The sequence below is a fragment of the Oncorhynchus mykiss genome, unplaced genomic scaffold (assembly GCF_013265735.2).
Source record: "Oncorhynchus mykiss isolate Arlee unplaced genomic scaffold, USDA_OmykA_1.1 un_scaffold_156, whole genome shotgun sequence".
Lineage (NCBI taxonomy): Eukaryota > Metazoa > Chordata > Actinopteri > Salmoniformes > Salmonidae > Oncorhynchus > Oncorhynchus mykiss.
The window spans coordinates 1,006,867-1,032,316 of NW_023493666.1; the positions used below are offsets into that span (position 1 = coordinate 1,006,867).

The 25,450-nt window shown below is 40.3% G+C and overlaps 23 non-coding genes across 23 annotated transcripts; all 23 read right to left on the reverse strand.

Annotated features, from left to right (window-relative positions):
- Nucleotides 1–749: 749 nt before the first annotated feature.
- trnat-ugu lies at nt 750–821 on the reverse strand. Its single transcript has one exon. It is a non-coding gene; the product is annotated as a tRNA-Thr (tRNA).
- Nucleotides 822–1,361: 540 nt separating this feature from the next.
- trnaa-ugc lies at nt 1,362–1,433 on the reverse strand. Its single transcript has one exon. It is a non-coding gene; the product is annotated as a tRNA-Ala (tRNA).
- A 1,392-nt stretch (nt 1,434–2,825) lies between these two features.
- On the reverse strand, nt 2,826–2,897 carry trnat-ugu. The gene has a single exon. It is a non-coding gene; the product is annotated as a tRNA-Thr (tRNA).
- Nucleotides 2,898–3,437: 540 nt separating this feature from the next.
- Nucleotides 3,438–3,509, reverse strand: trnaa-ugc. Its single transcript has one exon. It is a non-coding gene; the product is annotated as a tRNA-Ala (tRNA).
- A 1,392-nt stretch (nt 3,510–4,901) lies between these two features.
- On the reverse strand, nt 4,902–4,973 carry trnat-ugu. Its single transcript has one exon. It is a non-coding gene; the product is annotated as a tRNA-Thr (tRNA).
- Nucleotides 4,974–5,513: 540 nt separating this feature from the next.
- On the reverse strand, nt 5,514–5,585 carry trnaa-ugc. Its single transcript has one exon. It is a non-coding gene; the product is annotated as a tRNA-Ala (tRNA).
- Nucleotides 5,586–6,977: 1,392 nt separating this feature from the next.
- Nucleotides 6,978–7,049, reverse strand: trnat-ugu. Its single transcript has one exon. It is a non-coding gene; the product is annotated as a tRNA-Thr (tRNA).
- A 540-nt stretch (nt 7,050–7,589) lies between these two features.
- On the reverse strand, nt 7,590–7,661 carry trnaa-ugc. Its single transcript has one exon. It is a non-coding gene; the product is annotated as a tRNA-Ala (tRNA).
- Nucleotides 7,662–9,053: 1,392 nt separating this feature from the next.
- Nucleotides 9,054–9,125, reverse strand: trnat-ugu. Its single transcript has one exon. It is a non-coding gene; the product is annotated as a tRNA-Thr (tRNA).
- A 540-nt stretch (nt 9,126–9,665) lies between these two features.
- trnaa-ugc lies at nt 9,666–9,737 on the reverse strand. Its single transcript has one exon. It is a non-coding gene; the product is annotated as a tRNA-Ala (tRNA).
- A 1,392-nt stretch (nt 9,738–11,129) lies between these two features.
- trnat-ugu lies at nt 11,130–11,201 on the reverse strand. Its single transcript has one exon. It is a non-coding gene; the product is annotated as a tRNA-Thr (tRNA).
- A 540-nt stretch (nt 11,202–11,741) lies between these two features.
- On the reverse strand, nt 11,742–11,813 carry trnaa-ugc. Its single transcript has one exon. It is a non-coding gene; the product is annotated as a tRNA-Ala (tRNA).
- A 1,392-nt stretch (nt 11,814–13,205) lies between these two features.
- Nucleotides 13,206–13,277, reverse strand: trnat-ugu. The gene has a single exon. It is a non-coding gene; the product is annotated as a tRNA-Thr (tRNA).
- A 540-nt stretch (nt 13,278–13,817) lies between these two features.
- On the reverse strand, nt 13,818–13,889 carry trnaa-ugc. The gene has a single exon. It is a non-coding gene; the product is annotated as a tRNA-Ala (tRNA).
- Nucleotides 13,890–15,283: 1,394 nt separating this feature from the next.
- Nucleotides 15,284–15,355, reverse strand: trnat-ugu. Its single transcript has one exon. It is a non-coding gene; the product is annotated as a tRNA-Thr (tRNA).
- Nucleotides 15,356–15,895: 540 nt separating this feature from the next.
- trnaa-ugc lies at nt 15,896–15,967 on the reverse strand. The gene has a single exon. It is a non-coding gene; the product is annotated as a tRNA-Ala (tRNA).
- A 1,394-nt stretch (nt 15,968–17,361) lies between these two features.
- On the reverse strand, nt 17,362–17,433 carry trnat-ugu. The gene has a single exon. It is a non-coding gene; the product is annotated as a tRNA-Thr (tRNA).
- A 540-nt stretch (nt 17,434–17,973) lies between these two features.
- trnaa-ugc lies at nt 17,974–18,045 on the reverse strand. The gene has a single exon. It is a non-coding gene; the product is annotated as a tRNA-Ala (tRNA).
- Nucleotides 18,046–19,439: 1,394 nt separating this feature from the next.
- trnat-ugu lies at nt 19,440–19,511 on the reverse strand. The gene has a single exon. It is a non-coding gene; the product is annotated as a tRNA-Thr (tRNA).
- A 540-nt stretch (nt 19,512–20,051) lies between these two features.
- trnaa-ugc lies at nt 20,052–20,123 on the reverse strand. The gene has a single exon. It is a non-coding gene; the product is annotated as a tRNA-Ala (tRNA).
- Nucleotides 20,124–21,517: 1,394 nt separating this feature from the next.
- On the reverse strand, nt 21,518–21,589 carry trnat-ugu. Its single transcript has one exon. It is a non-coding gene; the product is annotated as a tRNA-Thr (tRNA).
- Nucleotides 21,590–22,129: 540 nt separating this feature from the next.
- trnaa-ugc lies at nt 22,130–22,201 on the reverse strand. Its single transcript has one exon. It is a non-coding gene; the product is annotated as a tRNA-Ala (tRNA).
- Nucleotides 22,202–23,595: 1,394 nt separating this feature from the next.
- trnat-ugu lies at nt 23,596–23,667 on the reverse strand. Its single transcript has one exon. It is a non-coding gene; the product is annotated as a tRNA-Thr (tRNA).
- Nucleotides 23,668–25,450: the final 1,783 nt, after the last annotated feature.

A 25,450-nucleotide genomic window follows, 5' to 3' on the forward strand; every position in this document is an offset into this window, starting at 1 on the left:
TGTCTGCAAGTATTCAGAGGGGTCTGAATACTCGCTAAATACAGCGACTAAGTCGCTAAGTTGGCAACACTGAAAGTTAGTGAGGGAAATATGTCTCCAGCTTCAGCGATTTTTGCAATTCGTTCCAGTCATTGTCAGCAGAGAACTGGAAGGAAAGGCGGCCAAAGGAGGTGTTGGCTTTGGGGATGACCAGTGAGATATACCTGCTGGAGCGCGTGCTACGGGTGGGTGTTGTTATCGTGACCAGTGAGCTGAGATGAGGCGGAGCTTTACCTAGCATAGACTAAAAAGATGACCTGGAACCAGTGGGTCTGGCGACGAATATGTAGCGAGGGCCAGCCGACTAGAGCATACAGGTCGTAGTGGCCATATCAATACAATTCTTTACACTGTTCTAATGAAAGTACATTTCCATAATATCATCTAGCTTCCATAAATGTCGAACAAGGCTTGAACCCAGGATTGAACCCATGTGCTTCAGTTTACAAAAACAGATGACTTAGCACATCTATTTCCTTCTTAAAATGTCAACATTCTGGAAAGTAGAGTTGTCCAAAAGCTAATTTCACAACTAAATATACTCATCAGAGAATTTGGGGATTAACTTCAGAGAGCATGCATTTCAAGTATTAGCTCTACCGTAGAGGCCCTTACTATATAATAGCAGGGTTGCCATTTTGAGAAAACTTTTTTTTCTTCAAAGACCTCCAGTGAAAGAACCTTCCCATGGTACCAGCTATCTTTCAGTAAGGCACGGATGGGATTTGAACCCATGATCTTCGGTTTACAAGACCGACACCTTACCGCTTGGCCACCATGCCACTCTATGCTGCAAGATATTTATCAACATTCTGGAAAGTAGTAGTTGTGTAATGTGAATTTGGCACACAAATAACATCTCTGTTTCCTGTGAGAATTTTAACATTCTGGAAAGTAGGAGTTGTGTAATGTGAATTTGGCACACAAATACTCAGTGGAGAACCTTGGGATTGAACCAAGGACCTCATACTAAAATAGCATGCACTCCACCTCTGAGCTTGGATCCCATTTTATTTGCAGATAAAATGCAATTAATTCAATGTACTTTTTATATACACCACTCCATTGAAACTGCAATGAAATGATAGCAGAAATTCTAAATACAAGCAAGTATGGACAGTCATCTAACCCATGAACTTCAGTTTTTGAAAATGATGCAATTGAAGTTGGCAACCATGCCACTTCTGTTCCATAAATGTACGAACAGGGATTGAACACATGTTCTTCAGATTACAAGAGCAAATTATTTAGCACATCTCTGTTTCCCGCTGAGAATTTCAACATTCTGGAAAGTAGGAGATGGGCCATTGCAAAAACTTTAATGGAGAAGCTGGGGATTGAACCCAGGACCTCATACATGCAAAGCATGCCCTCTACCACTGAGCTACATCCCCTTTCTGGGAAAGAAAAAAATGTTTCTTATTTTTTTTAAATTTCACCTATAATTAACCAGGTAAGCTAGTTGAGAACAAGTTTTCATATTCAACTGCGACCTGGCCAAGATAAAGCAAAGCAGCGCTACACAAACAACAACACAGAGTTACAGATGGAATAAACAAGCGTACAGTCAATAACACAATAGAAGAAAAAAAAGAAAGTCTATATACAGTGCGTGCAAATGGTGGTAAGGCAATAAATAGGCCATAGTATCGAAGTATTTACAATTTAGCAAATTAACACTGGAGTGATAGATGAACAGATGATGATATGCAAATAGAAATACAGGTGTGCAAAGAGCAGAAAGTATATTAAAACAATATGGGGATGAGGTAGGTAGATTGGGTGGGCTATTTACAGAAAGGCTTTGTACAGCTTCAGCGATCAGTTAGCTGCTCAGATAGCCAATGTTTAAAGTTAGCAGTGTTGCCAACACCTCAGTAAGGAAAGTAGCTATTGGCTGTCCTAAAAGTCGCTAGAAGTTGCTAAATGATGTCATCACCTAAATTGCATAATTGTCCATGTGCATGCAATTGTGATGGTCACTGTAGGAGTGAGGAATAACATTGTGGAAGAGACAAAAGGTGAGTAAAATGAAAATGTCTGCAAGTATTCAGAGGGGTCTGAATACTCGCTAAATACAGCGACTAAGTCGCTAAGTTGGCAACACTGAAAGTTAGTGAGGGAAATATGTCTCCAGCTTCAGCGATTTTTGCAATTCGTTCCAGTCATTGTCAGCAGAGAACTGGAAGGAAAGGCGGCCAAAGGAGGTGTTGGCTTTGGGGATGACCAGTGAGATATACCTGCTGGAGCGCGTGCTACGGGTGGGTGTTGTTATCGTGACCAGTGAGCTGAGATGAGGCGGAGCTTTACCTAGCATAGACTAAAAAGATGACCTGGAACCAGTGGGTCTGGCGACGAATATGTAGCGAGGGCCAGCCGACTAGAGCATACAGGTCGTAGTGGCCATATCAATACAATTCTTTACACTGTTCTAATGAAAGTACATTTCCATAATATCATCTAGCTTCCATAAATGTCGAACAAGGCTTGAACCCAGGATTGAACCCATGTGCTTCAGTTTACAAAAACAGATGACTTAGCACATCTATTTCCTTCTTAAAATGTCAACATTCTGGAAAGTAGAGTTGTCCAAAAGCTAATTTCACAACTAAATATACTCATCAGAGAATTTGGGGATTAACTTCAGAGCGCATGCATTTCAAGTATTAGCTCTACCGTAGAGGCCCTTACTATATAATAGCAGGGTTGCCATTTTGAGAAAACTTTTTTTTCTTCAAAGACCTCCAGTGAAAGAACCTTCCCATGGTACCAGCTATCTTTCAGTAAGGCACGGATGGGATTTGAACCCATGATCTTCGGTTTACAAGACCGACGCCTTACCGCTTGGCCACCATGCCACTCTATGCTGCAAGATATTTATCAACATTCTGGAAAGTAGTAGTTGTGTAATGTGAATTTGGCACACAAATAACATCTCTGTTTCCTGTGAGAATTTTAACATTCTGGAAAGTAGGAGTTGTGTAATGTGAATTTGGCACACAAATACTCAGTGGAGAACCTTGGGATTGAACCAAGGACCTCATACTAAAATAGCATGCACTCCACCTCTGAGCTTGGATCCCATTTTATTTGCAGATAAAATGCAATTAATTCAATGTACTTTTTATATACACCACTCCATTGAAACTGCAATGAAATGATAGCAGAAATTCTAAATACAAGCAAGTATGGACAGTCATCTAACCCATGAACTTCAGTTTTTGAAAATGATGCAATTGAAGTTGGCAACCATGCCACTTCTGTTCCATAAATGTACGAACAGGGATTGAACACATGTTCTTCAGATTACAAGAGCAAATTATTTAGCACATCTCTGTTTCCTGCTGAGAATTTCAACATTCTGGAAAGTAGGAGATGGGCCATTGCAAAAATTTTAATGGAGAAGCTGGGGATTGAACCCAGGACCTCATACATGCAAAGCATGCCCTCTACCACTGAGCTACATCCCCTTTCTGGGAAAGAAAAAAATGTTTCTTATTTTTTTTAAATTTCACCTATAATTAACCAGGTAAGCTAGTTGAGAACAAGTTTTCATATTCAACTGCGACCTGGCCAAGATAAAGCAAAGCAGCGCTACACAAACAACAACACAGAGTTACAGATGGAATAAACAAGCGTACAGTCAATAACACAATAGAAGAAAAAAAAGAAAGTCTATATACAGTGCGTGCAAATGGTGGTAAGGCAATAAATAGGCCATAGTATCGAAGTATTTACAATTTAGCAAATTAACACTGGAGTGATAGATGAGCAGATGATGATGTGCAAGTAGAAATACAGGTGTGCAAAGAGCAGAAAGTATATTAAAACAATATGGGGATGAGGTAGGTAGATTGGATGGGCTATTTACAGAAAGGCTTTGTACAGCTTCAGCGATCAGTTAGCTGCTCAGATAGCCGATGTTTAAAGTTAGCAGTGTTGCCAACACCTCAGTAAGGAAAGTAGCTATTGGCTGTCCTAAAAGTCGCTAGAAGTTGCTAAATGATGTCATCACCTAAATTGCATAATTGTCCATGTGCATGCAATTGTGATGGTCACTGTAGGAGTGAGGAATAACATTGTGGAAGAGACAAAAGGTGAGTAAAATGAAAATGTCTGCAAGTATTCAGAGGGGTCTGAATACTCGCTAAATACAGCGACTAAGTCGCTAAGTTGGCAACACTGAAAGTTAGTGAGGGAAATATGTCTCCAGCTTCAGCGATTTTTGCAATTCGTTCCAGTCATTGTCAGCAGAGAACTGGAAGGAAAGGCGGCCAAAGGAGGTGTTGGCTTTGGGGATGACCAGTGAGATATACCTGCTGGAGCGCGTGCTACGGGTGGGTGTTGTTATCGTGACCAGTGAGCTGAGATGAGGCGGAGCTTTACCTAGCATAGACTAAAAAGATGACCTGGAACCAGTGGGTCTGGCGACGAATATGTAGCGAGGGCCAGCCGACTAGAGCATACAGGTCGTAGTGGCCATATCAATACAATTCTTTACACTGTTCTAATGAAAGTACATTTCCATAATATCATCTAGCTTCCATAAATGTCGAACAAGGCTTGAACCCAGGATTGAACCCATGTGCTTCAGTTTACAAAAACAGATGACTTAGCACATCTATTTCCTTCTTAAAATGTCAACATTCTGGAAAGTAGAGTTGTCCAAAAGCTAATTTCACAACTAAATATACTCATCAGAGAATTTGGGGATTAACTTCAGAGAGCATGCATTTCAAGTATTAGCTCTACCGTAGAGGCCCTTACTATATAATAGCAGGGTTGCCATTTTGAGAAAACTTTTTTTTCTTCAAAGACCTCCAGTGAAAGAACCTTCCCATGGTACCAGCTATCTTTCAGTAAGGCACGGATGGGATTTGAACCCATGATCTTCGGTTTACAAGACCGACACCTTACCGCTTGGCCACCATGCCACTCTATGCTGCAAGATATTTATCAACATTCTGGAAAGTAGTAGTTGTGTAATGTGAATTTGGCACACAAATAACATCTCTGTTTCCTGTGAGAATTTTAACATTCTGGAAAGTAGGAGTTGTGTAATGTGAATTTGGCACACAAATACTCAGTGGAGAACCTTGGGATTGAACCAAGGACCTCATACTAAAATAGCATGCACTCCACCTCTGAGCTTGGATCCCATTTTATTTGCAGATAAAATGCAATTAATTCAATGTACTTTTTATATACACCACTCCATTGAAACTGCAATGAAATGATAGCAGAAATTCTAAATACAAGCAAGTATGGACAGTCATCTAACCCATGAACTTCAGTTTTTGAAAATGATGCAATTGAAGTTGGCAACCATGCCACTTCTGTTCCATAAATGTACGAACAGGGATTGAACACATGTTCTTCAGATTACAAGAGCAAATTATTTAGCACATCTCTGTTTCCCGCTGAGAATTTCAACATTCTGGAAAGTAGGAGATGGGCCATTGCAAAAACTTTAATGGAGAAGCTGGGGATTGAACCCAGGACCTCATACATGCAAAGCATGCCCTCTACCACTGAGCTACATCCCCTTTCTGGGAAAGAAAAAAATGTTTCTTATTTTTTTTAAATTTCACCTATAATTAACCAGGTAAGCTAGTTGAGAACAAGTTTTCATATTCAACTGCGACCTGGCCAAGATAAAGCAAAGCAGCGCTACACAAACAACAACACAGAGTTACAGATGGAATAAACAAGCGTACAGTCAATAACACAATAGAAGAAAAAAAAGAAAGTCTATATACAGTGCGTGCAAATGGTGGTAAGGCAATAAATAGGCCATAGTATCGAAGTATTTACAATTTAGCAAATTAACACTGGAGTGATAGATGAACAGATGATGATATGCAAATAGAAATACAGGTGTGCAAAGAGCAGAAAGTATATTAAAACAATATGGGGATGAGGTAGGTAGATTGGGTGGGCTATTTACAGAAAGGCTTTGTACAGCTTCAGCGATCAGTTAGCTGCTCAGATAGCCAATGTTTAAAGTTAGCAGTGTTGCCAACACCTCAGTAAGGAAAGTAGCTATTGGCTGTCCTAAAAGTCGCTAGAAGTTGCTAAATGATGTCATCACCTAAATTGCATAATTGTCCATGTGCATGCAATTGTGATGGTCACTGTAGGAGTGAGGAATAACATTGTGGAAGAGACAAAAGGTGAGTAAAATGAAAATGTCTGCAAGTATTCAGAGGGGTCTGAATACTCGCTAAATACAGCGACTAAGTCGCTAAGTTGGCAACACTGAAAGTTAGTGAGGGAAATATGTCTCCAGCTTCAGCGATTTTTGCAATTCGTTCCAGTCATTGTCAGCAGAGAACTGGAAGGAAAGGCGGCCAAAGGAGGTGTTGGCTTTGGGGATGACCAGTGAGATATACCTGCTGGAGCGCGTGCTACGGGTGGGTGTTGTTATCGTGACCAGTGAGCTGAGATGAGGCGGAGCTTTACCTAGCATAGACTAAAAAGATGACCTGGAACCAGTGGGTCTGGCGACGAATATGTAGCGAGGGCCAGCCGACTAGAGCATACAGGTCGTAGTGGCCATATCAATACAATTCTTTACACTGTTCTAATGAAAGTACATTTCCATAATATCATCTAGCTTCCATAAATGTCGAACAAGGCTTGAACCCAGGATTGAACCCATGTGCTTCAGTTTACAAAAACAGATGACTTAGCACATCTATTTCCTTCTTAAAATGTCAACATTCTGGAAAGTAGAGTTGTCCAATAGCTAATTTCACAACTAAATATACTCATCAGAGAATTTGGGGATTAACTTCAGAGCGCATGCATTTCAAGTATTAGCTCTACCGTAGAGGCCCTTACTATATAATAGCAGGGTTGCCATTTTGAGAAAACTTTTTTTTCTTCAAAGACCTCCAGTGAAAGAACCTTCCCATGGTACCAGCTATCTTTCAATAAGGCACGGATGGGATGTGAACCCATGATCTTCGGTTTACAAGACCGACGCCTTACCGCTTGGCCACCATGCCACTCTATGCTGCAAGATATTTATCAACATTCTGGAAAGTAGTAGTTGTGTAATGTGAATTTGGCACACAAATAACATCTCTGTTTCCTGTGAGAATTTTAACATTCTGGAAAGTAGGAGTTGTGTAATGTGAATTTGGCACACAAATACTCAGTGGAGAACCTTGGGATTGAACCAAGGACCTCATACTAAAATAGCATGCACTCCACCTCTGAGCTTGGATCCCATTTTATTTGCAGATAAAATGCAATTAATTCAATGTACTTTTTATATACACCACTCCATTGAAACTGCAATGAAATGATAGCAGAAATTCTAAATACAAGCAAGTATGGACAGTCATCTAACCCATGAACTTCAGTTTTTGAAAATGATGCAATTGAAGTTGGCAACCATGCCACTTCTGTTCCATAAATGTACGAACAGGGATTGAACACATGTTCTTCAGATTACAAGAGCAAATTATTTAGCACATCTCTGTTTCCTGCTGAGAATTTCAACATTCTGGAAAGTAGGAGATGGGCCATTGCAAAAATTTTAATGGAGAAGCTGGGGATTGAACCCAGGACCTCATACATGCAAAGCATGCCCTCTACCACTGAGCTACATCCCCTTTCTGGGAAAAAAAAAAATGTTTCTTATTTTTTTTAAATTTCACCTATAATTAACCAGGTAAGCTAGTTGAGAACAAGTTTTCATATTCAACTGCGACCTGGCCAAGATAAAGCAAAGCAGCGCTACACAAACAACAACACAGAGTTACAGATGGAATAAACAAGCGTACAGTCAATAACACAATAGAAGAAAAAAAAGAAAGTCTATATACAGTGCGTGCAAATGGTGGTAAGGCAATAAATAGGCCATAGTATCGAAGTATTTACAATTTAGCAAATTAACACTGGAGTGATAGATGAGCAGATGATGATGTGCAAGTAGAAATACAGGTGTGCAAAGAGCAGAAAGTATATTAAAACAATATGGGGATGAGGTAGGTAGATTGGGTGGGCTATTTACAGATGGGCTTTGCACAGCTGCAGCGATCAGTTAGCTGCTCAGATAGCCAATGTTTAAAGTTAGCAGTGTTGCCAACACCTCAGTAAGGAAAGTAGCTATTGGCTGTCCTAAAAGTCGCTAGAAGTTGCTAAATGATGTCATCACCTAAATTGCATAATTGTCCATGTGCATGCAATTGTGATGGTCACTGTAGGAGTGAGGAATAACATTGTGGAAGAGACAAAAGGTGAGTAAAATGAAAATGTCTGCAAGTATTCAGAGGGGTCTGAATACTCGCTAAATACAGCGACTAAGTCGCTAAGTTGGCAACACTGAAAGTTAGTGAGGGAAATATGTCTCCAGCTTCAGCGATTTTTGCAATTCGTTCCAGTCATTGTCAGCAGAGAACTGGAAGGAAAGGCGGCCAAAGGAGGTGTTGGCTTTGGGGATGACCAGTGAGATATACCTGCTGGAGCGCGTGCTACGGGTGGGTGTTGTTATCGTGACCAGTGAGCTGAGATGAGGCGGAGCTTTACCTAGCATAGACTAAAAAGATGACCTGGAACCAGTGGGTCTGGCGACGAATATGTAGCGAGGGCCAGCCGACTAGAGCATACAGGTCGTAGTGGCCATATCAATACAATTCTTTACACTGTTCTAATGAAAGTACATTTCCATAATATCATCTAGCTTCCATAAATGTCGAACAAGGCTTGAACCCAGGATTGAACCCATGTGCTTCAGTTTACAAAAACAGATGACTTAGCACATCTATTTCCTTCTTAAAATGTCAACATTCTGGAAAGTAGAGTTGTCCAAAAGCTAATTTCACAACTAAATATACTCATCAGAGAATTTGGGGATTAACTTCAGAGCGCATGCATTTCAAGTATTAGCTCTACCGTAGAGGCCCTTACTATATAATAGCAGGGTTGCCATTTTGAGAAAACTTTTTTTTCTTCAAAGACCTCCAGTGAAAGAACCTTCCCATGGTACCAGCTATCTTTCAGTAAGGCACGGATGGGATTTGAACCCATGATCTTCGGTTTACAAGACCAACGCCTTACCGCTTGGCCACCATGCCACTTTATGCTGCAAGATATTTATCAACATTCTGGAAAGTAGTAGTTGTGTAATGTGAATTTGGCACACAAATAACATCTCTGTTTCCTGTGAGAATTTTAACATTCTGGAAAGTAGGAGTTGTGTAATGTGAATTTGGCACACAAATACTCAGTGGAGAACCTTGGGATTGAACCAAGGACCTCATACTAAAATAGCATGCACTCCACCTCTGAGCTTGGATCCCATTTTATTTGCAGATAAAATGCAATTAATTCAATGTACTTTTTATATACACCACTCCATTGAAACTGCAATGAAATGATAGCAGAAATTCTAAATACAAGCAAGTATGGACAGTCATCTAACCCATGAACTTCAGTTTTTGAAAATGATGCAATTGAAGTTGGCAACCATGCCACTTCTGTTCCATAAATGTACGAACAGGGATTGAACACATGTTCTTCAGATTACAAGAGCAAATTATTTAGCACATCTCTGTTTCCTGCTGAGAATTTCAACATTCTGGAAAGTAGGAGATGGGCCATTGCAAAAATTTTAATGGAGAAGCTGGGGATTGAACCCAGGACCTCATACATGCAAAGCATGCCCTCTACCACTGAGCTACATCCCCTTTCTGGGAAAGAAAAAAATGTTTCTTATTTTTTTTAAATTTCACCTATAATTAACCAGGTAAGCTAGTTGAGAACAAGTTTTCATATTCAACTGCGACCTGGCCAAGATAAAGCAAAGCAGCGCTACACAAACAACAACACAGAGTTACAGATGGAATAAACAAGCGTACAGTCAATAACACAATAGAAGAAAAAAAAGAAAGTCTATATACAGTGCGTGCAAATGGTGGTAAGGCAATAAATAGGCCATAGTATCGAAGTATTTACAATTTAGCAAATTAACACTGGAGTGATAGATGAGCAGATGATGATGTGCAAGTAGAAATACAGGTGTGCAAAGAGCAGAAAGTATATTAAAACAATATGGGGATGAGGTAGGTAGATTGGATGGGCTATTTACAGATGGGCTTTGCACAGCTGCAGCGATCAGTTAGCTGCTCAGATAGCCAATGTTTAAAGTTAGCAGTGTTGCCAACACCTCAGTAAGGAAAGTAGCTATTGGCTGTCCTAAAAGTCGCTAGAAGTTGCTAAATGATGTCATCACCTAAATTGCATAATTGTCCATGTGCATGCAATTGTGATGGTCACTGTAGGAGTGAGGAATAACATTGTGGAAGAGACAAAAGGTGAGTAAAATGAAAATGTCTGCAAGTATTCAGAGGGGTCTGAATACTCGCTAAATACAGCGACTAAGTCGCTAAGTTGGCAACACTGAAAGTTAGTGAGGGAAATATGTCTCCAGCTTCAGCGATTTTTGCAATTCGTTCCAGTCATTGTCAGCAGAGAACTGGAAGGAAAGGCGGCCAAAGGAGGTGTTGGCTTTGGGGATGACCAGTGAGATATACCTGCTGGAGCGCGTGCTACGGGTGGGTGTTGTTATCGTGACCAGTGAGCTGAGATGAGGCGGAGCTTTACCTAGCATAGACTAAAAAGATGACCTGGAACCAGTGGGTCTGGCGACGAATATGTAGCGAGGGCCAGCCGACTAGAGCATACAGGTCGTAGTGGCCATATCAATACAATTCTTTACACTGTTCTAATGAAAGTACATTTCCATAATATCATCTAGCTTCCATAAATGTCGAACAAGGCTTGAACCCAGGATTGAACCCATGTGCTTCAGTTTACAAAAACAGATGACTTAGCACATCTATTTCCTTCTTAAAATGTCAACATTCTGGAAAGTAGAGTTGTCCAAAAGCTAATTTCACAACTAAATATACTCATCAGAGAATTTGGGGATTAACTTCAGAGCGCATGCATTTCAAGTATTAGCTCTACCGTAGAGGCCCTTACTATATAATAGCAGGGTTGCCATTTTGAGAAAACTTTTTTTTCTTCAAAGACCTCCAGTGAAAGAACCTTCCCATGGTACCAGCTATCTTTCAGTAAGGCACGGATGGGATTTGAACCCATGATCTTCGGTTTACAAGACCAACGCCTTACCGCTTGGCCACCATGCCACTTTATGCTGCAAGATATTTATCAACATTCTGGAAAGTAGTAGTTGTGTAATGTGAATTTGGCACACAAATAACATCTCTGTTTCCTGTGAGAATTTTAACATTCTGGAAAGTAGGAGTTGTGTAATGTGAATTTGGCACACAAATACTCAGTGGAGAACCTTGGGATTGAACCAAGGACCTCATACTAAAATAGCATGCACTCCACCTCTGAGCTTGGATCCCATTTTATTTGCAGATAAAATGCAATTAATTCAATGTACTTTTTATATACACCACTCCATTGAAACTGCAATGAAATGATAGCAGAAATTCTAAATACAAGCAAGTATGGACAGTCATCTAACCCATGAACTTCAGTTTTTGAAAATGATGCAATTGAAGTTGGCAACCATGCCACTTCTGTTCCATAAATGTACGAACAGGGATTGAACACATGTTCTTCAGATTACAAGAGCAAATTATTTAGCACATCTCTGTTTCCTGCTGAGAATTTCAACATTCTGGAAAGTAGGAGATGGGCCATTGCAAAAATTTTAATGGAGAAGCTGGGGATTGAACCCAGGACCTCATACATGCAAAGCATGCCCTCTACCACTGAGCTACATCCCCTTTCTGGGAAAGAAAAAAATGTTTCTTATTTTTTTTAAATTTCACCTATAATTAACCAGGTAAGCTAGTTGAGAACAAGTTTTCATATTCAACTGCGACCTGGCCAAGATAAAGCAAAGCAGCGCTACACAAACAACAACACAGAGTTACAGATGGAATAAACAAGCGTACAGTCAATAACACAATAGAAGAAAAAAAAGAAAGTCTATATACAGTGCGTGCAAATGGTGGTAAGGCAATAAATAGGCCATAGTATCGAAGTATTTACAATTTAGCAAATTAACACTGGAGTGATAGATGAGCAGATGATGATGTGCAAGTAGAAATACAGGTGTGCAAAGAGCAGAAAGTATATTAAAACAATATGGGGATGAGGTAGGTAGATTGGGTGGGCTATTTACAGATGGGCTTTGCACAGCTGCAGCGATCAGTTAGCTGCTCAGATAGCCAATGTTTAAAGTTAGCAGTGTTGCCAACACCTCAGTAAGGAAAGTAGCTATTGGCTGTCCTAAAAGTCGCTAGAAGTTGCTAAATGATGTCATCACCTAAATTGCATAATTGTCCATGTGCATGCAATTGTGATGGTCACTGTAGGAGTGAGGAATAACATTGTGGAAGAGACAAAAGGTGAGTAAAATGAAAATGTCTGCAAGTATTCAGAGGGGTCTGAATACTCGCTAAATACAGCGACTAAGTCGCTAAGTTGGCAACACTGAAAGTTAGTGAGGGAAATATGTCTCCAGCTTCAGCGATTTTTGCAATTCGTTCCAGTCATTGTCAGCAGAGAACTGGAAGGAAAGGCGGCCAAAGGAGGTGTTGGCTTTGGGGATGACCAGTGAGATATACCTGCTGGAGCGCGTGCTACGGGTGGGTGTTGTTATCGTGACCAGTGAGCTGAGATGAGGCGGAGCTTTACCTAGCATAGACTAAAAAGATGACCTGGAACCAGTGGGTCTGGCGACGAATATGTAGCGAGGGCCAGCCGACTAGAGCATACAGGTCGTAGTGGCCATATCAATACAATTCTTTACACTGTTCTAATGAAAGTACATTTCCATAATATCATCTAGCTTCCATAAATGTCGAACAAGGCTTGAACCCAGGATTGAACCCATGTGCTTCAGTTTACAAAAACAGATGACTTAGCACATCTATTTCCTTCTTAAAATGTCAACATTCTGGAAAGTAGAGTTGTCCAAAAGCTAATTTCACAACTAAATATACTCATCAGAGAATTTGGGGATTAACTTCAGAGCGCATGCATTTCAAGTATTAGCTCTACCGTAGAGGCCCTTACTATATAATAGCAGGGTTGCCATTTTGAGAAAACCTTTTTTTCTTCAAAGACCTCCAGTGAAAGAACCTTCCCATGGTACCAGCTATCTTTCAGTAAGGCACAGATGGGATTTGAACCCATGATCTTCAGTTTACAAGACTGACGCCTTACCGCTTGGCCACCATGCCACTCTATGCTGCAAGATATTTATCAACATTCTGGAAAGTAGTAGTTGTGTAATGTGAATTTGGCACACAAATAACATCTCTGTTTCCTGTGAGAATTTTAACATTCTGGAAAGTAGGAGTTGTGTAATGTGAATTTGGCACACAAATACTCAGTGGAGAACCTTGGGATTGAACCAAGGACCTCATACTAAAATAGCATGCACTCCCCCTCTGAGCTTGGATCCCATTTTATTTGCAGATAAAATGCAATTAATTCAATGTACTTTTTATATACACCACTCCATTGAAACTGCAATGAAATGATAGCAGAAATTCTAAATACAAGCAAGTATGGACAGTCATCTAACCCATGAACTTCAGTTTTTGAAAATGATGCAATTGAAGTTGGCAACCATGCCACTTCTGTTCCATAAATGTACGAACAGGGATTGAACACATGTTCTTCAGATTACAAGAGCAAATTATTTAGCACATCTCTGTTTCCTGCTGAGAATTTCAACATTCTGGAAAGTAGGAGATGGGCCATTGCAAAAATTTTAATGGAGAAGCTGGGGATTGAACCCAGGACCTCATACATGCAAAGCATGCCCTCTACCACTGAGCTACATCCCCTTTCTGGGAAAGAAAAAAATGTTTCTTATTTTTTTTAAATTTCACCTATAATTAACCAGGTAAGCTAGTTGAGAACAAGTTTTCATATTCAACTGCGACCTGGCCAAGATAAAGCAAAGCAGCGCTACACAAACAACAACACAGAGTTACAGATGGAATAAACAAGCGTACAGTCAATAACACAATAGAAGAAAAAAAAGAAAGTCTATATACAGTGCGTGCAAATGGTGGTAAGGCAATAAATAGGCCATAGTATCGAAGTATTTACAATTTAGCAAATTAACACTGGAGTGATAGATGAGCAGATGATGATGTGCAAGTAGAAATACAGGTGTGCAAAGAGCAGAAAGTATATTAAAACAATATGGGGATGAGGTAGGTAGATTGGATGGGCTATTTACAGATGGGCTTTGCACAGCTGCAGCGATCAGTTAGCTGCTCAGATAGCCAATGTTTAAAGTTAGCAGTGTTGCCAACACCTCAGTAAGGAAAGTAGCTATTGGCTGTCCTAAAAGTCGCTAGAAGTTGCTAAATGATGTCATCACCTAAATTGCATAATTGTCCATGTGCATGCAATTGTGATGGTCACTGTAGGAGTGAGGAATAACATTGTGGAAGAGACAAAAGGTGAGTAAAATGAAAATGTCTGCAAGTATTCAGAGGGGTCTGAATACTTGCTAAATACAGCGACTAAGTCGCTAAGTTGGCAACACTGAAAGTTAGTGAGGGAAATATGTCTCCAGCTTCAGCGATTTTTGCAATTCGTTCCAGTCATTGTCAGCAGAGAACTGGAAGGAAAGGCGGCCAAAGGAGGTGTTGGCTTTGGGGATGACCAGTGAGATATACCTGCTGGAGCGCGTGCTACGGGTGTGGGTGTTGTTATCGTGACCAGTGAACTGAGATTAGGCGGAGCTTTACCTAGCATAGACTAAAAAGATGACCTGGAACCAGTGGGTCTGGCGACGAATATGTAGCGAGGGCCAGCCGACTAGAGCATACAGGTCGTAGCGGCCATATCAATACAATTCTTTACACTGTTCTAATGAAAGTACATTTCCATAATATCATCTAGCTTCCATAAATGTCGAACAAGGCTTGAACCCAGGATTGAACCCATGTGCTTCAGTTTACAAAAACAGATGACTTAGCACATCTATTTCCTTCTTAAAATGTCAACATTCTGGAAAGTAGAGTTGTGCAAAAGCTAATTTCACAACTAAATATACTCATCAGAGAATTTGGGGATTAACTTCAGAGCGCATGCATTTCAAGTATTAGCTCTACCGTAGAGGCCCTTACTATATAATAGCAGGGTTGCCATTTTGAGAAAACTTTTTTTTCTTCAAAGACCTCCAGTGAAAGAACCTTCCCTTGGTACCAGCTATCTTTCAATAAGGCACGGATGGGATTTGAACCCATGATCTTCGGTTTACAAGACCGACGCCTTACCGCTTGGCCACCATGCCACTCTATGCTGCAAGATATTTATCAACATTCTGGAAAGTAGTAGTTGTGTAATGTGAATTTGGCACACAAATAACATCTCTGTTTCCTGTGAGAATTTTAACATTCTGGAAAGTAGGAGTTGTGTAATGTGAATTTGGCACACAAATACTCAGTGGAGAACCTTGGGATTGAACCAAGGACCTCATACTAAAATAGCATGCACTCCACCTCTGAGCTTGGATCCCATTTTATTTGCAGATAAAATGCAATTAATTCAATGTACTTTTTATATACACCACTCCATTGAAACTGCAATGAAATGATAGCAGAAATTCTAAATACAAGCAAGTATGGACAGTCATCTAACCCATGAACTTCAGTTTTTGAAAATGATGCAATTGAAGTTGGCAACCATGCCACTTCTGTTCCATAAATGTACGAACAGGGATTGAACACATGTTCTTCAGATTACAAGAGCAAATTATTTAGCACATCTCTGTTTCCTGCTGAGAATTTCAACATTCTGGAAAGTAGGAGATGGGCCATTGCAAAAATTTTAATGGAGAAGCTGGGGATTGAACCCAGGACCTCATACATGCAAAGCATGCCCTCTACCACTGAGCTACATCCCCTTTCTGGGAAAGAAAAAAATGTTTCTTATTTTTTTTAAATTTCACCTATAATTAACCAGGTAAGCTAGTTGAGAACAAGTTTTCATATTCAACTGCGACCTGGCCAAGATAAAGCAAAGCAGCGCTACACAAACAACAACACAGAGTTACAGATGGAATAAACAAGCGTACAGTCAATAACACAATAGAAGAAAAAAAAGAAAGTCTATATACAGTGCGTGCAAATGGTGGTAAGGCAATAAATAGGCCATAGTATCGAAGTATTTACAATTTAGCAAATTAACACTGGAGTGATAGATGAGCAGATGATGATGTGCAAGTAGAAATACAGGTGTGCAAAGAGCAGAAAGTATATTAAAACAATATGGGGATGAGGTAGGTAGATTGGGTGGGCTATTTACAGATGGGCTTTGCACAGCTGCAGCGATCAGTTAGCTGCTCAGATAGCCAATGTTTAAAGTTAGCAGTGTTGCCAACACCTCAGTAAGGAAAGTAGCTATTGGCTGTCCTAAAAGTCGCTAGAAGTTGCTAAATGATGTCATCACCTAAATTGCATAATTGTCCATGTGCATGCAATTGTGATGGTCACTGTAGGAGTGAGGAATAACATTGTGGAAGAGACAAAAGGTGAGTAAAATAAAAATGTCTGCAAGTATTCAGAGGGGTCTGAATACTTGCTAAATACAGCGACTAAGTCGCTAAGTTGGCAACACTGAAAGTTAGTGAGGGAAATATGTCTCCAGCTTCAGCGATTTTTGCAATTCGTTCCAGTCATTGTCAGCAGAGAACTGGAAGGAAAGGCGGCCAAAGGAGGTGTTGGCTTTGGGGATGACCAGTGAGATATACCTGCTGGAGCGCGTGCTACGGGTGTGGGTGTTGTTATCGTGACCAGTGAACTGAGATTAGGCGGAGCTTTACCTAGCATAGACTAAAAAGATGACCTGGAACCAGTGGGTCTGGCGACGAATATGTAGCGAGGGCCAGCCGACTACAGCATACAGGTCGTAGTGGCCATATCAATACAATTCTTTACACTGTTCTAATGAAAGTACATTTCCATAATATCATCTAGCTTCCATAAATGTCGAACAAGGCTTGAACCCAGGATTGAACCCATGTGCTTCAGTTTACAAAAACAGATGACTTAGCACATCTATTTCCTTCTTAAAATGTCAACATTCTGGAAAGTAGAGTTGTGCAAAAGCTAATTTCACAACTAAATATACTCATCAGAGAATTTGGGGATTAACTTCAGAGCGCATGCATTTCAAGTATTAGCTCTACCGTAGAGGCCCTTACTATATAATAGCAGGGTTGCCATTTTGAGAAAACTTTTTTTTCTTCAAAGACCTCCAGTGAAAGAACCTTCCCATGGTACCAGCTATCTTTCAATAAGGCACGGATGGGATTTGAACCCATGATCTTCGGTTTACAAGACCGACGCCTTACCGCTTGGCCACCATGCCACTCTATGCTGCAAGATATTTATCAACATTCTGGAAAGTAGTAGTTGTGTAATGTGAATTTGGCACACAAATAACATCTCTGTTTCCTGTGAGAATTTTAACATTCTGGAAAGTAGGAGTTGTGTAATGTGAATTTGGCACACAAATACTCAGTGGAGAACCTTGGGATTGAACCAAGGACCTCATACTAAAATAGCATGCACTCCACCTCTGAGCTTGGATCCCATTTTATTTGCAGATAAAATGCAATTAATTCAATGTACTTTTTATATACACCACTCCATTGAAACTGCAATGAAATGATAGCAGAAATTCTAAATACAAGCAAGTATGGACAGTCATCTAACCCATGAACTTCAGTTTTTGAAAATGATGCAATTGAAGTTGGCAACCATGCCACTTCTGTTCCATAAATGTACGAACAGGGATTGAACACATGTTCTTCAGATTACAAGAGCAAATTATTTAGCACATCTCTGTTTCCTGCTGAGAATTTCAACATTCTGGAAAGTAGGAGATGGGCCATTGCAAAAATTTTAATGGAGAAGCTGGGGATTGAACCCAGGACCTCATACATGCAAAGCATGCCCTCTACCACTGAGCTACATCCCCTTTCTGGGAAAGAAAAAAATGTTTCTTATTTTTTTTTAATTTCACCTATAATTAACCAGGTAAGCTAGTTGAGAACAAGTTTTCATATTCAACTGCGACCTGGCCAAGATAAAGCAAAGCAGCGCTACACAAACAACAACACAGAGTTACAGATGGAATAAACAAGCGTACAGTCAATAACACAATAGAAGAAAAAAAAGAAAGTCTATATACAGTGCGTGCAAATGGTGGTAAGGCAATAAATAGGCCATAGTATCGAAGTATTTACAATTTAGCAAATTAACACTGGAGTGATAGATGAGCAGATGATGATGTGCAAGTAGAAATACAGGTGTGCAAAGAGCAGAAAGTATATTAAAACAATATGGGGATGAGGTAGGTAGATTGGGTGGGCTATTTACAGATGGGCTTTGCACAGCTGCAGCGATCAGTTAGCTGCTCAGATAGCCAATGTTTAAAGTTAGCAGTGTTGCCAACACCTCAGTAAGGAAAGTAGCTATTGGCTGTCCTAAAAGTCGCTAGAAGTTGCTAAATGATGTCATCACCTAAATTGCATAATTGTCCATGTGCATGCAATTGTGATGGTCACTGTAGGAGTGAGGAATAACATTGTGGAAGAGACAAAAGGTGAGTAAAATAAAAATGTCTGCAAGTATTCAGAGGGGTCTGAATACTTGCTAAATACAGCGACTAAGTCGCTAAGTTGGCAACACTGAAAGTTAGTGAGGGAAATATGTCTCCAGCTTCAGCGATTTTTGCAATTCGTTCCAGTCATTGTCAGCAGAGAACTGGAAGGAAAGGCGGCCAAAGGAGGTGTTGGCTTTGGGGATGACCAGTGAGATATACCTGCTGGAGCGCGTGCTACGGGTGTGGGTGTTGTTATCGTGACCAGTGAACTGAGATTAGGCGGAGCTTTACCTAGCATAGACTAAAAAGATGACCTGGAACCAGTGGGTCTGGCGACGAATATGTAGCGAGGGCCAGCCGACTACAGCATACAGGTCGTAGTGGCCATATCAATACAATTCTTTACACTGTTCTAATGAAAGTACATTTCCATAATATCATCTAGCTTCCATAAATGTCGAACAAGGCTTGAACCCAGGATTGAACCCATGTGCTTCAGTTTACAAAAACAGATGACTTAGCACATCTATTTCCTTCTTAAAATGTCAACATTCTGGAAAGTAGAGTTGTGCAAAAGCTAATTTCACAACTAAATATACTCATCAGAGAATTTGGGGATTAACTTCAGAGCGCATGCATTTCAAGTATTAGCTCTACCGTAGAGGCCCTTACTATATAATAGCAGGGTTGCCATTTTGAGAAAACTTTTTTTTCTTCAAAGACCTCCAGTGAAAGAACCTTCCCATGGTACCAGCTATCTTTCAATAAGGCACGGATGGGATTTGAACCCATGATCTTCGGTTTACAAGACCGACGCCTTACCGCTTGGCCACCATGCCACTCTATGCTGCAAGATATTTATCAACATTCTGGAAAGTAGTAGTTGTGTAATGTGAATTTGGCACACAAATAACATCTCTGTTTCCTGTGAGAATTTTAACATTCTGGAAAGTAGGAGTTGTGTAATGTGAATTTGGCACACAAATACTCAGTGGAGAACCTTGGGATTGAACCAAGGACCTCATACTAAAATAGCATGCACTCCACCTCTGAGCTTGGATCCCATTTTATTTGCAGATAAAATGCAATTAATTCAATGTACTTTTTATATACACCACTCCATTGAAACTGCAATGAAATGATAGCAGAAATTCTAAATACAAGCAAGTATGGACAGTCATCTAACCCATGAACTTCAGTTTTTGAAAATGATGCAATTGAAGTTGGCAACCATGCCACTTCTGTTCCATAAATGTACGAACAGGGATTGAACACATGTTCTTCAGATTACAAGAGCAAATTATTTAGCACATCTCTGTTTCCTGCTGAGAATTTCAACATTCTGGAAAGTAGGAGATGGGCCATTGCAAAAATTTTAATGGAGAAGCTGGGGATTGAACCCAGGACCTCATACATGCAAAGCATGCCCTCTACCACTGAGCTACATCCCCTTTCTGGGAAAAAAAAAAATGTTTCTTATTTTTTTTAAATTTCACCTATAATTAACCAGGTAAGCTAGTTGAGAACAAGTTTTCATATTCAACTGCGACCTGGCCAAGATAAAGCAAAGCAGCGCTACACAAACAACAACACAGAGTTACAGATGGAATAAACAAGCGTACAGTCAATAACACAATAGAAGAAAAAAAAGAAAGTCTATATACAGTGCGTGCAAATGGTGGTAAGGCAATAAATAGGCCATAGTATCGAAGTATTTACAATTTAGCAAATTAACACTGGAGTGATAGATGAGCAGATGATGATGTGCAAGTAGAAATACAGGTGTGCAAAGAGCAGAAAGTATATTAAAACAATATGGGGATGAGGTAGGTAGATTGGGTGGGCTATTTACAGATGGGCTTTGCACAGCTGCAGCGATCAGTTAGCTGCTCAGATAGCCAATGTTTAAAGTTAGCAGTGTTGCCAACACCTCAGTAAGGAAAGTAGCTATTGGCTGTCCTAAAAGTCGCTAGAAGTTGCTAAATGATGTCATCACCTAAATTGCATAATTGTCCATGTGCATGCAATTGTGATGGTCACTGTAGGAGTGAGGAATAACATTGTGGAAGAGACAAAAGGTGAGTAAAATGAAAATGTCTGCAAGTATTCAGAGGGGTCTGAATACTTGCTAAATACAGCGACTAAGTCGCTAAGTTGGCAACACTGAAAGTTAGTGAGGGAAATATGTCTCCAGCTTCAGCGATTTTTGCAATTCGTTCCAGTCATTGTCAGCAGAGAACTGGAAGGAAAGGCGGCCAAAGGAGGTGTTGGCTTTGGGGATGACCAGTGAGATATACCTGCTGGAGCGCGTGCTACGGGTGTGGGTGTTGTTATCGTGACCAGTGAACTGAGATTAGGCGGAGCTTTACCTAGCATAGACTAAAAAGATGACCTGGAACCAGTGGGTCTGGCGACGAATATGTAGCGAGGGCCAGCCGACTAGAGCATACAGGTCGTAGTGGCCATATCAATACAATTCTTTACACTGTTCTAATGAAAGTACATTTCCATAATATCATCTAGCTTCCATAAATGTCGAACAAGGCTTGAACCCAGGATTGAACCCATGTGCTTCAGTTTACAAAAACAGATGACTTAGCACATCTATTTCCTTCTTAAAATGTCAACATTCTGGAAAGTAGAGTTGTGCAAAAGCTAATTTCACAACTAAATATACTCATCAGAGAATTTGGGGATTAACTTCAGAGCGCATGCATTTCAAGTATTAGCTCTACCGTAGAGGCCCTTACTATATAATAGCAGGGTTGCCATTTTGAGAAAACTTTTTTTTCTTCAAAGACCTCCAGTGAAAGAACCTTCCCTTGGTACCAGCTATCTTTCAATAAGGCACGGATGGGATTTGAACCCATGATCTTCGGTTTACAAGACCGACGCCTTACCGCTTGGCCACCATGCCACTCTATGCTGCAAGATATTTATCAACATTCTGGAAAGTAGTAGTTGTGTAATGTGAATTTGGCACACAAATAACATCTCTGTTTCCTGTGAGAATTTTAACATTCTGGAAAGTAGGAGTTGTGTAATGTGAATTTGGCACACAAATACTCAGTGGAGAACCTTGGGATTGAACCAAGGACCTCATACTAAAATAGCATGCACTCCACCTCTGAGCTTGGATCCCATTTTATTTGCAGATAAAATGCAATTAATTCAATGTACTTTTTATATACACCACTCCATTGAAACTGCAATGAAATGATAGCAGAAATTCTAAATACAAGCAAGTATGGACAGTCATCTAACCCATGAACTTCAGTTTTTGAAAATAATGCAATTGAAGTTGGCAACCATGCCACTTCTGTTCCATAAATGTACGAACAGGGATTGAACACATGTTCTTCAGATTACAAGAGCAAATTATTTAGCACATCTCTGTTTCCTGCTGAGAATTTCAACATTCTGGAAAGTAGGAGATGGGCCATTGCAAAAATTTTAATGGAGAAGCTGGGGATTGAACCCAGGACCTCATACATGCAAAGCATGCCCTCTACCACTGAGCTACATCCCCTTTCTGGGAAAGAAAAAAATGTTTCTTATTTTTTTAAAATTTCACCTATAATTAACCAGGTAAGCTAGTTGAGAACAAGTTTTCATATTCAACTGCGACCTGGCCAAGATAAAGCAAAGCAGCGCTACACAAACAACAACACAGAGTTACAGATGGAATAAACAAGCGTACAGTCAATAACACAATAGAAGAAAAAAAAGAAAGTCTATATACAGTGCGTGCAAATGGTGGTAAGGCAATAAATAGGCCATAGTATCGAAGTATTTACAATTTAGCAAATTAACACTGGAGTGATAGATGAGCAGATGATGATGTGCAAGTAGAAATACAGGTGTGCAAAGAGCAGAAAGTATATTAAAACAATATGGGGATGAGGTAGGTAGATTGGGTGGGCTATTTACAGATGGGCTTTGCACAGCTGCAGCGATCAGTTAGCTGCTCAGATAGCCAATGTTTAAAGTTAGCAGTGTTGCCAACACCTCAGTAAGGAAAGTAGCTATTGGCTGTCCTAAAAGTCGCTAGAAGTTGCTAAATGATGTCATCACCTAAATTGCATAATTGTCCATGTGCATGCAATTGTGATGGTCACTGTAGGAGTGAGGAATAACATTGTGGAAGAGACAAAAGGTGAGTAAAATGAAAATGTCTGCAAGTATTCAGAGGGGTCTGAATACTTGCTAAATACAGCGACTAAGTCGCTAAGTTGGCAACACTGAAAGTTAGTGAGGGAAATATGTCTCCAGCTTCAGCGATTTTTGCAATTCGTTCCAGTCATTGTCAGCAGAGAACTGGAAGGAAAGGCGGCCAAAGGAGGTGTTGGCTTTGGGGATGACCAGTGAGATATACCTGCTGGAGCGCGTGCTACGGGTGTGGGTGTTGTTATCGTGACCAGTGAACTGAGATTAGGTGGAGCTTTACCTAGCATAGACTAAAAAGATGACCTGGAACCAGTGGGTCTGGCGACGAATATGTAGCGAGGGCCAGCCGACTAGAGCATACAGGTCGTAGTGGCCATATCAATACAATTCTTTACACTGTTCTAATGAAAGTACATTTCCATAATATCATCTAGCTTCCATAAATGTCGAACAAGGCTTGAACCCAGGATTGAACCCATGTGCTTCAGTTTACAAAAACAGATGACTTAGCACATCTATTTCCTTCTTAAAATGTCAACATTCTGGAAAGTAGAGTTGTGCAAAAGCTAATTTCACAACTAAATATACTCATCAGAGAATTTGGGGATTAACTTCAGAGCGCATGCATTTCAAGTATTAGCTCTACCGTAGAGGCCCTTACTATATAATAGCAGGGTTGCCATTTTGAGAAAACTTTTTTTTCTTCAAAGACCTCCAGTGAAAGAACCTTCCCATGGTACCAGCTATCTTTCAATAAGGCACGGATGGGATTTGAACCCATGATCTTTGGTTTACAAGACCAACGCCTTACCGCTTGGCCACCATGCCACTCTATGCTGCAAGATATTTATCAACATTCTGGAAAGTGTTGTAATAACATATTAAAACATGTAATGACGCATTCACGGACTGTTGTTAAACACACTGATAACCCTTGAATATACACTGCTCCAAACCCTTTGGGATGGGCTACAAAGACAAAGAACTCTGTCAAGAACCAATGGGATACAGACAACAGGCTGGAGAGGACTGTGTATCACCTACGAACAACCAACCAGGAGCCAGGACTACTAGAATCTACCTACGTCATTTCAATGTATAAATGTACTGCCCAAATATGTGTTACGCCCTCTTTTTCCGAAACCTCCCTAAGAGTGGACGATAAGAGCCGTGCTGCACGTTTGCCAGATATTACCATGCTAGATTAAAGTGCCTCAAATATACCGTATCCGCCTTGTCCAGAGTCTCATCTTGGTCTTGTCTCTCCTATAACTAATCATTGACAAATTGGTAGCTAGAGGATGGTAGAAATCCATGAATTCGGTCCATAGATTTGATGAGAGAAAAGACAAGTTGACGACAGATTCTAGAAGGACGGGCGACCTGTCTACAGGAGCCATCGGGGATTCAACTCGCCTCAGGAAACTGACCAAAGAGCTCGACATTATAAAGGTACGCAGAACCGGTTTAATCGAATTCTGCATATTATAGTATAATCAATATCCAAATTATGGTCAGAAGTACTGAGTGCGTGAGTATGAATTGCCGTTAAATTTATGAAAATTGTTCCGATAACCAAAGGCATTTGCATAATGATATCTGTGTAAATATATTGTTCAAATCTGATTCAAATAGTCCTGCAACAGTAATAAAATTACTGGGTGTCGTGGTGAGGAATTGGAGGACAGAATGTGATATGATGTGATATATTGTTTAAGATTTAATCCAAATAGGCTGGCAGTAGTTGATATGTAAATCGACTAGGTGTTACGGTGAAGGATTTGATAACAGAATTTGATGGAATGTGATGCACTGTTTTAATCGGGTCCAAATAGGCTGGCAATTTTCGATTTGGCAATCGTTTAGGTGTTACGGTGAGGGATTCAATAACTCAGTGAAATGAAATATGAATGAGATGATGAAATGTTTTGTTAATTGATCGAGACGTATATTTAAGACTGTAACTAGTGGAGTAGCATCCCACTAGGAGCAACAGTTAACAAGCTAAATAATTGGACTAGGAGTGAAGGAATTAAACCTGATCTCTCCAGATTGATGTCACTGATTCACCGTTCCATGAGACCGAGGGATACTGACCACCGGCTCTAAATTTGACCGCCGAGTCAAAAGTTTGGGCGGGGCTGTGCGGCCGCCGTGCCGTGTAACGAATTGATTTCTGTTCTCTTTGTGCTGTTGGGGTTGCCTAGAATTAATTTGACAAATATTATAGAAGGCATCTGAATGCATTGACATTGACCCAAAAGTAGGCGTTTGGGACACTAACATTTCGGCAGGCAGTAGAAATGTGTGAACCTGTAAAATTACTCCAGTAAAATACCCTAGACGCATAATTATCTCGCGAATATCCCTTTGCGATATTATAGTACAGCAATTCTACAAAACTCTGTGTGCACGAGGGTGAGACACGAGAGATAAGTCTGTGTGGGCACCAGGGATACATCGCTGGTTTCGACCAAGTGACGGGCTAAGTGCACATAGTTGTGGAGGGCCATAGTGCAATGTGCAACATTTAGTTGTTTTTAATTGTTTTACATAATTTTTTATCGGACCCAGACATAGTGAATCGTCAATATGGCCTCAATTACCGTTC